The 14,607-nt window shown below is 38.9% G+C and overlaps 1 protein-coding gene across 1 annotated transcript in view; it reads left to right on the top strand.

The window, feature by feature from the left end:
• The window catches only part of LOC126380016 (general transcriptional corepressor trfA-like), a 68,386-nt gene that overhangs the window by 37,510 nt on the left and 16,269 nt on the right, over positions 1–14,607 (top strand). The gene's annotated exons all lie outside the window — the stretch shown is intronic.

The following is a 14,607-nucleotide window of genomic DNA, read 5'->3' as shown; positions in this document are numbered from 1 at the left end:
AGAATTTGAGTACAATATAAAGCAAGCTTTGAACTGCCTCAGTAAATACTAAATACCATCGAAGCAACGCACCGTCACAGCATGATGATTTCAAATAACAATGGAAGTGAAGAAAGACATTACTTTCCGCACACCGTGTGCCTTGTATTATCTTGCATAGTTTTGTGAGCTGTGTTGCCATTTGTGACTTAAAAAAATAGATAGGTATGACAAAATAAATGGCATAAATGTATAACCTAACCTAACAATATTATTTTTAAGGAGTGATTGAAGGGAGAAGGAAAAATAATTCTCTTAACTGGGATTAAGTTTATTTATTCTGACAAACCCATTGCTGACCCATTTTTAATATGTATATGATGCAAATTTTACAAGACAAGAGAGACAGAAATTCATGTTAAGTAGGTATTTCTTTTTCAATTGCTATTAAAATAATCCAACTTACCAAAAAAAAACTAGTATCAAATATTAATATTCCCAAGTTGGCAACACAGCAAGCTAGTTTCGTTATAATTACACGGGTGGCAGCACTGGCAGACTGCATGTGGGGCAATAAAACACGCGGACGTGTACCGCGATGAAACGTCCATCTCATTTTCCGCTCGAGAAACTTGCTAAGCATGTTTGGGGTGTGACCCCACTGAGAGCGGAATAGCGGAATTTGGATTAACATTGTCAAAACATAACTTGTAAGTTTATATAAGGTATAAACCTTAGAATAGCCTACTTACACGTCACTTCTAGCGTTATAGCACTTATCAAATACGTCTCGTTGCTAGCCCCAGATGAGGGGTCATCGACGTAAGCGGGTAGTATGCAGATAACCTAACCTAACTAGTTGACCAGCTAGTTCAGCCCGCATGCAACAGATGGCGCCACCTTTTAATAATGCAGTCCTGAAACGCGCTATCGAAGTTTACACAGCTGTACTTATTGTGATGTGTGTGGTATAATAATCTGATTAAGCTGTGGTTGTTTTAACACGCCCGCAGTTACACCACACGGCCGAAGAACCCACAAACTGCCTGCATATGCTACGTGTTTTACTCGTTTTGTTTAGTGCTTGCGATAAATTCTGTTAACATTGATTTCTACTAGTTATTATGCTTTCTGCCAAGCTTATAAGGGGGGTTAAAAAGGCCACATCAAAGCAATCCATCTAAAAAAGCAATATTGCTATTTGACATTTGTGTGTTTGCGCACTTACTTTTATATGCGCAAATTTCAAATTGCAATATTGCGTTTTTAGATTGTTTCGATGTGGCCTTTTTAACCCCTTGGGGGTTTTGAAGTATTTTGAATATGAATTTTTCGTGGCTTTTGCCATCGAAAATTTTACTTGATATTAACTCAGAATAATGAACTGAATCATCCCCCCCAGTATTCGTTACGATGTTACTTACACCCTGTACAAGTACGTATGTGTGCTAGTGATACCGTAACGAATACTGAGTGGAATGATTCAGACAATGATTCTGAGTTGATATCAAGTGGAATTTCATGAAAAATTTAGTGATTTTTAAAATTATTTTCAGTTTCATACTTTTGCGACGGATATCCACTTGGTTTCAACTCTGAATAATGATTAGAATCATCCGCCAAAAGTTATCGTTACGATGTTACTAACACCATTTATAAACGGGGGGCTTCGCAGCCTTCATGCATCATTGCGAGCAAAAAACATAGAAGTGTATTGCAATCACCGCCTTATGCCACAATTCGACTATCTGTCGCACACTATATAATCGGCGCCTTATAGTGAAAAAAAAAGAAAAAAGATGAAAATGAAGAAAAGATGGCGTGACGCGTTGTATGCATACTTGACATCTTGTAAAGAGCGTTTATTCCTTATTCTATGTTAAATACGGCGGATTATAAGTACTTACACTTCTGCTGCCACATATAATATGTATTTTCAGTATTTAAAGCGGCAAAACAAAGCGAAGTCAACCACAAAAAAAGAAACTGATTTTATACATAAAAAAAATATATATTTTACTTTAATATATTTCAATAATTCGTCATTGATGTCTCGTTCTAACGGAATTCGAGATTTGTATTGGAAATGTACTATTTTGTTTAAGTTATAGTTGAAACAAGTTTGTTATAGAATACCGTTAAAGTTTTCACTTCTCCACTTTTTAGGTTAATACGCTTTCGAAGGTTGATGGGGTATTCAGAAGTGCATCATATTATTGTTATGAGAAAACTTTAACATACTTACATACATAAAATCAAAGATGGGCAGAACTGCATACAATCACCAGACACTTTCAGTTATTTTAGATGCGAAGAACTTCTTCTATCGTTAGGGTAGTGTGTGTGTGAACTGGATGACGATAGGTTATTATTGAGCCGTAACCTTTACGTACTTACATCAACAAAAAAAAACACATATAAAATAGTGTAATACCTACGTCCCACTGCTGGACACAGGCCAAAAAAGGAAAATGTAGATCAATAAAAAGGTTTTTTTCACGTTTTCCCAAATAGATTTTTTTATAATAGGTATATATGGGTAAATTACTTGGTTATTAAACTGGAGTTCCCGCCCGGGTTAAGATCGAACTCCGGAACCAATTCGTAGAAAATTCATAAGTAGGGTTCCGATTCCCGGTTCGCTGAAAACATACATTCGAAATTTAAATTTTCACCTCAGGCTATGCCCAAAGATTACAAAGGAAACACGCAAAAAAACACTTGAAAACATAATATTGGTGTTTTTCATTTTAATAGTTGGTTACCCAAGTGTGTCATTAGACGTGGGAAAGGTAATTTTACAAATTGTGGTACATATAATAGCAAGATGAGCTCCTTGCGTAAGCACAGATTTTTAGTGTTGCTCCGGTATCGATAGTTTGAGTATTCAGACTGTTAAAATAAAAAATGTTTTTTTTTTCTGTACATTCAAAGTAGTAACTTAAATTTGTGATATTGACTGATGATTTTAAAAGCTACTTGTAAGTAGTAGTATCTATGTAAGTCATGCCGGTAAAATAGGATTTTGTTGGCAGCCCTAAGACGTCACACACACACACACACAGTTGTGCTAAAACTTAAACCTAAAGGAGTGAAAAAGGCTCTTAAAGGTCAGCACATTGGCAAAACCCCGGGTGCTCCAAATGTCCATATGCGGCGGTGATCACTTGCCATCAGGTGGCCCGCCTGCCTGTTTGCCGTCAAAGTCACATAAAAACAAACTTGAGCTATCGTAGTTATCTGTTTGCAGGAGTAGTAGAAAAAGAGAGTAGGGTTCAACCGGCGACAGCGGGTGTGCGTCAAGCTAGCGGCCTCAAAAAAAAATGGGCACGTAAAAATAATTTGACCATACCAAAAATTAGTACTCTTATTGAAAAAAATAGTACCTGTTGTAAAAAAATTAGTACCATCACGGTTCTGGATTTATAGCCATGTTTTATTGCACTAGCTAGCTTGACGGTGAGCGAAATTTGGCGAGAGTTAACGACAAGGTCTTTCGCTTTGATTTAAACGCCAAAAATTAGTACCGAAATAGTACTCACCCCCCTGCAAAATACCGAAATTAGTACTTCAACGGTTCCAAAGTTATATTTAATTTTTGGTATGGTCAAATTATTTTTTCGTGCCCATTTTTTTTTTTTGAGGCCGCTAGCTTGACGCACACGACAGCGGTTCTCATTCAAAATGCGCGTTAGGGCCGTTCCAACCTCTTTCTTCTATTCCGTGGTTGCGGTATAGAATAAAAAAGTAATACTAAGTGTAGAAGAGACACTCTCCACCCCGAACGAAGCTTCGAGCGAGCTTTATTTACCTTCCGTTTTAGTCTGATGATGATCTCCGACCGATTTCGGCCATGGCGACCACTTCGACTCCTAGTCCGCATGACGCTGATGCGCCCGAAGATGGCTTATGTAGCCTATCTTTACAATGAACTCCCGCGCACAGTGAGGGTACGTGAGCACACCGTTTTGGTAATTATAATGAATAGCGGCAGAGGGACGGGCCTTCAACTCATCACGTTTAGCGTCGAGGTCTGCCGTGCGCTGTTGCTCGAACCAGCCTGTGCCATTCTGGACGCTGTGCTACCAAACCCTCCCATTGAGAAGGCTCAATGTGTGCTTTTAGTCTCATCATCATCAGCGCACTGCTGGGGCACGGGCCATCCCTATGGATGGATAGGGAGATCGGGCCTTAAACCATCACGCGGGCCCAGTGCGGATTGATGGTTATTAACGACTGCTAATGCAGCCGGGACCAACGGCTTAACGTGCCTTCCGAAGCACGGAGGAGCTCGAGATGAAGACTTTTTTTTTGGTCACCCATCCTATGACCGGCCTTTGCGAAAGTTGCTTAACTTTAACAATCGCAGACCGAGCGCGTTTACCGCTGCGCCACCGAGCTCCTCGGCTTTTAGTCTGCTGAAAAGGAGTGAGAGAGCGCGCGGCGACTGTCTGTCTCTCTCGGCCGCACGAGTTCGAAGGTCAAGATTTTTGTACGGAGTATCCGTGTTGTGGTTGCAGTTAACGAGCTTTCGGGTATGACTTCACTTTCATGATGTTTCTAAATATATTCATGATCATTTCGTGACCTCAACAAGTCATCGACAGTGATTGATGATTCACCATGCGTTTATTTATATGCTTATTTAGTCATTTATTGAACTGCTAAATTACGTCATACATAACACGTACACGCTAAGGATCTATGCTTGGATTTTTTATCTTCCTTTGTCGATTTTTACAAGCATTACATACATTTGCGCAGTATCTATAGGACTCCCCCATGCTAGAGCGATAGATTCATGGATTAGTCTCCTCGACCCTAATAAAAAATTGTATAAAATTACTAATAATTTAGTATTAGAAGAAGTTAGACCTAGAAGTTTCTCTGTTATAAAGAATAATACTACGTATAGAATGGCAACTCTTCGCTCCCCACCAGCGGCTGAGCTAGGTTTACCTCACCCCCTCGGTCTCACTTTAGTCTTCAATCGTATGGGCGTCTGACGTCAATTTTCTTCAACAAAGCCTCAATTTATTTCCGGCCAAGTAGTTAATACCCATCTGAGGTAAATCTACAATAAGTCACGTCAAAAAAAAAATACGATAATCATATAACGATGGAAATAATACGGAAGTCTGACGTGGGTTACAAGTTATGAGAATTACAAGTGTTACAAATAACATCAACATTGTATTGAAACAAGCTAACATTGACATAATGTTATCAAATAATTTAATTTAAACAAAACAGTCCAATAATAAACTATTTGGAAAACGACGTCGTGTGAAAGTTTATTGTAAGTAAATTGTATTGTAATAACAGTAATCACTTTATTTAAAACTATTTTGTTAATATTTATAAGTACATACAGTTACATTGTCTGCGCTCCGGAGGTGCCGGGTTCGAATCCCGGAGGAGACATATCACATCACTTCGTGAGCCCTAGTTTGGTTAGATCATTGCAGGCTGATCACCCGATTGTCCGAAAGTAAGATGATCCGTGCTTCGGAAGGCACGTTAAGCCGTTTCGTTGGTCCCGTTTACTACTTACTGATGTAAGTACGTACTTAGTCGTTACATGAGCCATGTCAGAGGCTTTGGCGCCTAGTAACCCTGACATCAGGTTTGTTGAGGTTGGTAATCCACCTCACAACCCACATGATAGAAGAAGACTTAAACATTATTACATAAGGTCACACCTATTTTCCTAGAAAGTGATGTATCAGGATCCGAGGCTTTCCGGCCAAGTAGTTAATGCCATCTGCGGCAAATCTACAATAAGTCACGTCAAAAAAAAAAAAGAAAAAAGAAAAAAAAAAAAAAAGGATCCGAGGCAAAACGCATATCATAAGCTCACGACTATATCCCAATTGGGGAAGGCAGATGTCTGTCGCTAGATGAACTGAGTACCCACACCTCACCGAGCTTTCCGGCAGATCTACGTGATATGTGACGAGCCGTATCGCCGCCTACAATGGTCGAGCCAAATGTGTAAGTGAAACTGCACTTCATCATAATTTCCAAATTCAAATTCAAAAATATCTTTATTCAGTAGATAACATAGTTACACTTTGAATCGTCAATTTTTACATAACGAACGTCTCATCCGCCTAAAACTACTGCAGCTTCTCACAACCTGTATAGCCGGGGAAAAGAAGCTGCAAGAAAAACCTCGGCACAGGGCCCTAGACGTTCTTTAAAAAAAATAAAAATAAATATAAAATATTGATATACAATTGAGTAATTTAGCTGCCTAATATTCCCTATCACTATCCCGTTTTTCACAGGGTCCGCTTACCTAACCTGAAGGTTTCACAGGTCCGGTTTTTTAGGTACAGAAGCGAAAACCAGCCCAATACAGGTTAGGTTACATACCTCCGAAATTTCTCGGGTATGCGGTTTTCCTCACGATGTTTTCATTCACCGCTGAACACGTGATAATTTATGATCCAAACATGAATTCGAAAACAAATTCGACAATCATTGGTTTAGGCGTGTGTTGGAAACTGCACTTTAGATAAATTAATAACTCATTACTGCAAGTTCGGTACCAGGGTCCGAGAAGCAAGTCGGTGCATAGGCCAGTGACTATATCAGTGGTGAAGTGAAGGTGGTGTGGAATTCCACTTACTACGATCGTAAGCTCTATGTAGAGACAACCGACCACTGATCAAATCATAGCAGAGCGAGACAAGTTTTATTACAAAAACTATAAAAACAAACAAAATTATTAAAACTGTATTTTTTGTCACTTGTGCAATAATGGCCGTATCATTATCACTCCACGGCTAATAATGTCCCAATAAATTCGTTCGTGAACTCTAACCCGGTAGATTTGATAAAAAAAAACAGTTATTTTGCTGCCTTGGCTTGTGTTTTCTAACAATCATTAGTGGAATTTGTAACGGCCTCCGTGGCCCAGTGGTTGAGCATTAGGCTCCCAATCCGGAGGCCCCGGGTTCGAATCCCGGTAGGGACATGTCATAAACATCACATTGTGATCCCTAGTTTAGTTAAGAAATTACAGGCTGATCACCTGATTGTCCGAAAGTAAGAGAGAGAAGAAGAGAGAAGGCTATTGGCCGTAAAACACCTCCACCAACCGCAGTGGAGCAGCGTGGTGGAGTATGTTCCATACCCCCTCCGGTTAATTGAGGGGAGGCCTGTGCCCAGCAGTGGGACGTATATAGGCTGTTTATGTATGTTTTATATATGGCTGCATGGAAATAACGAGTCGATAAACATTGAACGATAAAAGACCTCCTGCTGGGCCAGTTGCTGCCAGAAGATGGAGAGTAATTCTCCATCCTTTCCCAGTGTGGCCATCGTAAACGACCTGTCATGTCGCCTGAATAGCGTGAAAGGTCAATCTTCCCTTAAACATTACCACCGAACCCTATCATCACCCTGGCAACAATTATATCGATTTTAATACCTGCTAACAAGCAAAAACACCCCATTGTGCTATTCCCACAAAACTAACTAACCCTAACGTCTATAACGTTCCGTTGGACGCGTGCCAACGTGACCTTTGCTTTTTACCTCGACTGGATTTTAATTAAAATTCCTGGCAACCGCATGAAACGGAACGTGTTACGAAGGGAGTGAAGGGAGTTCCGTCATGTTATTAACAATCTAAAATATTGGAATGTAAGAAATTGCGTGAAATGGAAAAGCTGTTACCGTAATGGTTCCTATGATAAATCGTTACTCAATTTAAACGATCTTGTTTTTTTTTTGTGATAGAGTATGCTCTTTGTCATCACTGATTCATGAAGAAAGGTTTATGCCCAGTAACAGGATGTTTTGTTTTAGTCTAGGTATTAAAAAAAAAGATTAATTTGATTACCGAAAGAGAATTAATGAAGCGGATGTAAGGGACGGAATTTGATCATTCATCCGACTATCAATCTGCTTAACAGGAAAATTATTCGAAATCACACATCGAAACATAACTTTTCGAACCCACGCCACAGCAAAGCCGCATTTGATTACAAACCACACTCGCGGTCGCTACACGAATTATGAACTAATCTTCTCGCACTTTTGACACAATAGACAAGTAGGTACCTAAACCTAATCCATAATAACACCTTACATAACTCGACATAAAGACATGAAAGTGAACGAAAGTAGTCATTCACAAAATAAGCTTTGACAAACTGACAAAAAGTACAACAAGTGTTAGACATAGTATGAAGGCTCGCAACAATTTAGCCACGACATTATGTAAAGCAGTTCGTGCTTTACACAACGAACGGCTTAAACGATATTATGACATTTGACGGATAAAATCTGTTCAGTATCGTGTCCCGCTGCGAAAATATCAACTTTAATATGACTTGTTACTGTCTTCTTATTATTATCATTCAGGTTGATTGCACTGTTACACAATGTTTCGTGATCTTATAATGGGTACGCATCAATTGGATGAACGGTTTAGAAGCGGTGAGACGCAATATTATAATAATAAAGGACATTGGGCATTTTTGTATGGGACACTTACCCATGGCGAACAAAAATAAAATTAGGTCGGACGGATAGGTAATTAAATCTAGTTTACGATGATATAGGTCCCATGTCTGTGGGTCATGGGAATCACGAGAAAATGGATATTGAAAAAAAAATTAACGTTTCTTTACTTTTTTGTGCAGAAATCAAAGAGGAAATAAAGGAATCAAAAATAAAAAAACATGTTTTTCTCTTTACTTTTATTCTGCCGCATCCAAATCTATAATTGTTTCGTCTAAAAATGCCGCAGGTGTGTGAAGTTCTTCTTGATATACAGCATAAGATAAAAAGTATACCACACTGGCGATGTGCGCGCAACTCCCAACAGTGCGGCGGCCGTGTATACAGGAGCAGTAATATCCTTCGAAGCTTTGTCTTCCCTGCAATGCCGGATTTATCAGTATATACGTATAATAGCGTTTTGCTTACAAATACAACGTATTGCTATTTTAACTTACTAAGCGGTCATGTTATGCCCAGCAGTGGGCGTCATACGGCTGATGATGATGATGATGATGAAGCGGTCATGTTTAGTAAAATAGTCAACATAAAATATGATTTACATTTTACTGATTATTTCCATATTCCAATTGTTATGAATTAAAATAACTGTAGAATATCAATACTGATTGGAAACACTATGATTTAAAAGTATTTTGGTTTGTGTTCGCGACTTTTCAAAAAGCGGGTAAAAAACGCCCAATGTCCTTTGCGACACGTTTATTAATGATTATAATTTTATTTGTACATCACATCACTAATTTAAGAGCCACGCTCTTGTCGGTGTAGCATCCTCCATGCTACTTTGTAGGGAAAAATAGAGCAGTAGTTCCGTCCCGCAGTACTCTGTCTGACGCGAGTGGGATGGCGTCCAGAGTAGTCTATTTCAAAGCCGTACTAGAACTCCTGTCCTCCGCCTCTGAATAGTACTGGCAGTTATTTGTACACCATCATGTTAATTTATAAGCGACATTCAAAGATTATTGTCTCGTATCGTAACAAGCGCCAATGAAAACGAAAGTCTGAAATGTAATATAACAATATATATCACAACAATGATAGCAAAAAAACACATCTCACTTAGATATCATCGAATTTCACGCATGTCTCAATCTCGATGTGTTCATTAATATCGAAAACGAAATCGGGTCGATATCATTAATCGATAATCGCACTTTCCATCGATCGGATTCGTGAATCGTTATTCAAAAACTGCTACACTTTTTATGATGTACGCTCGCGAATGTTAAGAAAGTTGTTGTAAAAGTAAATCTGGGGCCTTGTTCTCAAGGTTCATTATTTGCCTTCCCTTTTAAACTTGAACCTAATATTTATCGATGTCTTCAAACGTTTCGCTGATTTATGTGCGATTTCTCCTTGTAAATCTACTTTTATTAAACGTTGCAATTTCAAGTTGTTTAACGCTCGAATTTAACTTTAAAAGAACACTTCTGGTACTTCTGGCAGTAAAATTGAAGACTTACACTAAAGATGGTATTAATAAACGTATCTCAGCTGAGACTGCCCTCAAGATCATGCTCAAGTCTCTTTTTATATATGAGAACTGTTACATTGACATGATCTTGAGGGCAGTCTCGAAGCTGAGATTAGTTTATTAATACCACCCTAAAATTTAATACTTATTATATAAATATATTTTCTTTTTTTTAACCATTTCTTCCTTCGTTTTCCTCATTAGCTTATTTATCGCATTGCTAAATTACCTTAGACAAATGTGTTCGGCTTCCTTGCTCAATTACATTCCCACATGCAAAGTCGTCGAATTATCTTTGAAGGGCAAGGCGTTCCTCGAACCTACTAATTAAAGTGCATTCATCGATCAAGGCATCACGGGCGAGCCCTTCAGCTTTCTAACTGCCCACATTTGACACAGTGACATCTGACCTCTATCTAATACCACAATAGCCTCCAAAGACGCTAATGCATTTCTTGCCAAGTCCGTTTCTATTTCCATATTCAGCTGTCGTTGCTTTTTAGGGTTACCTACCCAAGGGTAAAAACGACACCCTATTAGTGACTTCCCAGCCTTCGTGGTCCAGTGGTTGAGCGTTGGGGTCACGATCCGGAGGCTCCAGGTTCAAATCCCAGTGGGGACATACCACAAAAATCACTTTGTGATCCCTAGTTTGGTTAGGACATTACATAGGCTGATCACCTGATTGCCCGAAAGGAAGATGATCCGTGCTTCGGAAGGCACGCACGGAAGGCCTTTGCCTGATATTAGGCAGCTAAATTACCCAATTGAATATCAATATTTTATGTATATTTATTTTATTAAAGAACGTCTAGGGCCCTGTGATGAGGTTTATCTTGCAGCTTCTTTTCCCCGGCTATACAGGTTGTGAGAAGCTGCAGTAGTTTTTGGCGGATGAGACGTTCGTTATGTAAAAATTGACGATTCAAAGTGTAACTATGTTACCTACTGAATAAAGATATTTTTGAATTTGAATTTGGCGGCCCAGTAATAACCCTGACACCAGGGTTGATGAGGTTAGTATTCCACCTCACAACACACACGATAAGAATAAGAAGACTAAGGCTTCGAAGTCTGTCTGTCCGGCCGTTTGTCTTTCACCAGGTTGTATCTCAAGAACCGCGATAGCTAGACAGTTGAAGTTTTCACAAATCATGTATTTTTACATTGTTTTAAGTTTACGCGGTTAGTGGCCCCGATTCCTGCAGACACCGCCTAATTTTATTTTAAGTTATATCCGTCATTTTCATATCCGTCGAAAAGGAAAGGGACGGATGATTCACAGCTCTTAATTTTAGGAAGAATGAGTAAATGAATGAATAACCCGGGCGAATCAAAAGGTACGTCGCTGGTATGCAATCCGTTTGACGTGCTGTCTACTTAACTATGTCGGGTTATTGACGGGTGTAAAATTTTTAGACGGTTGGTTTAGATTTGTGCTTAAAATTGACGTGTGTTCCATAAATTTTATGCTTGTCGATTACCCGTCCCTTTCCTTTTCGGCGGATAAGAAAATGACAGATATAACTTAAAATAAAATTAGATGGTATTTACAGGAATTAGCACCATTATCATAATTAAAACACAAAAAATATAATAAGTAATAATAAATAAATAATATAATTAATAGTATAATTTGAATATCGGGAGTCTCATAACCCTATATTAAACGCGGTAAGATCCCGTTATTATGTGTTTTAATTATGTATTTCTGTTGTCGCTATAACAACAAATACTAAAAACAAAGTAAAATAAACATTTAAAGGTGGCTTCCATTCAACAAAGGCGATTTCTTTGACCTTTTAGTTACTGTTTTACTGGTTTACCTAGTCAACGGTACGGAACCCTTCGTGCGTGAGTCCGACTCGCACTTAGCCCGTTTACCTTATTATGAAATGTAAATGTTTTGCCAAGTTTTCTATGCTACGAATTGGTTCATCAGGATTAGTGATGCTTTGAACGGCATGAATATCTGATTTGCTTAGGTTGTTTAGTTTGCGTCGTTAGAGCAATGTCAATCTGATCGGTTGAACCAGCATTTGTTATTACTTTAGGTCGTGTCTTCTTATTTCATTGTTGCATCAACGGCCTCCGTGGTCCAGTGGTTGAGCGTTGGGCTCACGATCCGGAGGTCCTGGGTTCGATCCCCCGTGGGGACATATCACAAAAATTACTTTGTGGTCCCTAGTTTGGTTAGGACATTACAGGCTGATCACATAATTGGCCGAAAGTAAGACGATCCGTGCTTCGGAAGGCACGTTAAGACGTTGGTCCCGATTACTACTTACTGATGTAATTATGTAGTCGTTAATATGAGTCATGTCATGGGCCTTTGGCGGCTCAATAGTAACCCTGACACCAGGGTTGATGAGGTTGGTAATTCACCTCACAACTCACACGATAGAAGAAGATTGTTGCATGCATCTATTTACCTAAATCTGTCACTAGACCTCAATAGGAGTCTCATGATAACAAAGGCTTACTCAATCTTTCACGTCACAATGTTGACGTTAACTTATACAATCCCTGCTTTCTACTAAGACATTTCAACCCTACTGTTGTAACGTGTCCATCATGACAATCTCTGACTTTGTTGAATGGTTATGTTTTCACTGACAAAACAAATGGTGCACTGCTTTCTCCGTCTGAGAACTGTTTGCAATACAAAGGTTGATGGGCAGTTGTTTTCAACTGTTAGATAATATAGCTTAATTCTCGACGAGATTGGTTGTTAAATAATGCTCCAATACCAGTTGTGAGAACGTAAATAGACGCTAAAAGAATGAGTTAGGCTTTGTAAAGGCCGTTGGAATATCGACATGTAACTTGACAAATGACGGCCTCCGTGCTCCAATGGTTGAGCGTTGGGTTCACGATCCGAAGGTCCCGGGTTCGAATCCCGGTGGGGACTAACCACAAAAATCACTTTCTGATCCCTGAAGGCACGTTAAGCAGTTGGTCTCGGTTACTACTTACTGATGTAAATAAGTAGTCGTTACATGAGCCATGTCAGGGGCCTTTGGCGGCTCGATAGTAACCCTGACACCAGGGTTGATGAGGTCGGTAATCCACCTCACAACCCACACGAGAGAAGAAGACTTGACAGTCATGGTGTTCGTTGGGTATTCCATTCAAAATGCGCTGAAATATCGTACTTTGTAACTAGAAAAAAAATCAGTGTATTTTGAAGAGAATTTTCAAGAGATTTTCAAAGGCCAAAGAAATACAACAATATAAAATGAAATGTGTCACAATCTACTTATAAAATGATAAAAACTGTACAAATCTACGTGACCCGTAACTTATATTAAGTTTATTAAGCTATTAATGATTTCCGGAACAGTTCTATTCTGTCTAATAATTGGTAATTACCACCCATATTGATAATTATTGTTAAAACAGCTAATATCGCTTCATTTGTGTGAAATAGCGAGAACACGCAAGTTTACAATTAACCACTTTTGGTTACGTGATTGAGGCAAATTGTTTTCCACATTTGAGCACACTTCCTTTTTATTTCCTGTTTTGTTTAACTTTTTTTAAACAAATAAAAAGAAAAGGTACAGGTCGTGTCGTATCAGGAAGTGAAGGATTTGGCGGAGAGAAGAGAGGAATGGCGATTACCCCACCGACAATTGCGTAGCTCTTAAATAGTGAGAGAGAGACACATACTAAGGGTCACGCTTATTTCCTGTTAGGGTAGGCAGAAACCAAGGAAATCCACTTCCCTTCTTTCAAAGTCTTCATATGCAGGGTGTTAGTGACATCGTAACGAAAACTTTGAGGGATGATTCAGACCATAATTCTGAGATGATATCAAATGGAATTTTCCGTCGCAAAACTATGGAACTGAAAATAATAAAAAAAAACACCCATACCTACTACCTGTATGTACTTGTATGGGATGTAAATGACATCGTAACGAATACTGAGAGGGATGATTCAGCTGATTATTCCGAGTTAATATTAAGTGGAATTTTCCATCGCAAAAGTATAAAGTATAGAATTTAAAATAATTTAAAAAAACTAAAAGAAAAACCATGAATTTTGCGACGGAAAATTCCACTTGATATTAACTCAGAATCATGGTCTGAATCATCCCCCTCGGTATTCGTTAAGATGTAACTAACGCGCTGTATACCTACCCGCTTTTTTATAGAAAAACATACAGTTAAAATCCGTTAACCGCCATTTGACATAGGCACTTAATTATAGTTACAGTAAAGTTGATCATCGGTGTTAATGAAGCAAAAAAACTCTCCTTTTCATGTTAGAAATGTGGCGTGCCAACGTCATAAACATCAAGATGGCATGATAAAGATGGGGTAATGGTTCCCACCACTTTTCCTTACCATTCTTCTGTTGCTGCACGAGTGGCGAAATCACCAAAATGGCTACCAGTCACGAGAATGAACTGTGCAGTCATTATCCTCATTTTCGATGCTGTCGGGTAACTGCCAGTGATATTATAGTGCAAGAGTCAGAGGTTGTTGTAGGTCATGTCATTATGATATTTGATAGGTAATACGAATTCAGGTCAATTTAAGAAAGTTTTCTAAATAGGGTACTCTGTGCTTCGGAAGGCACGTTAAGCCATTGGTCCCGGTTACTATTTACTG

Source organism: Pectinophora gossypiella, chromosome 3, assembly GCF_024362695.1.
Source record: "Pectinophora gossypiella chromosome 3, ilPecGoss1.1, whole genome shotgun sequence".
NCBI classification, from domain to species: Eukaryota; Metazoa; Arthropoda; class Insecta; order Lepidoptera; family Gelechiidae; genus Pectinophora; species Pectinophora gossypiella.
The sequence above is the reverse complement of the archived record's forward strand: the minus strand, read 5'-3'. Positions and strand labels throughout refer to the sequence as shown.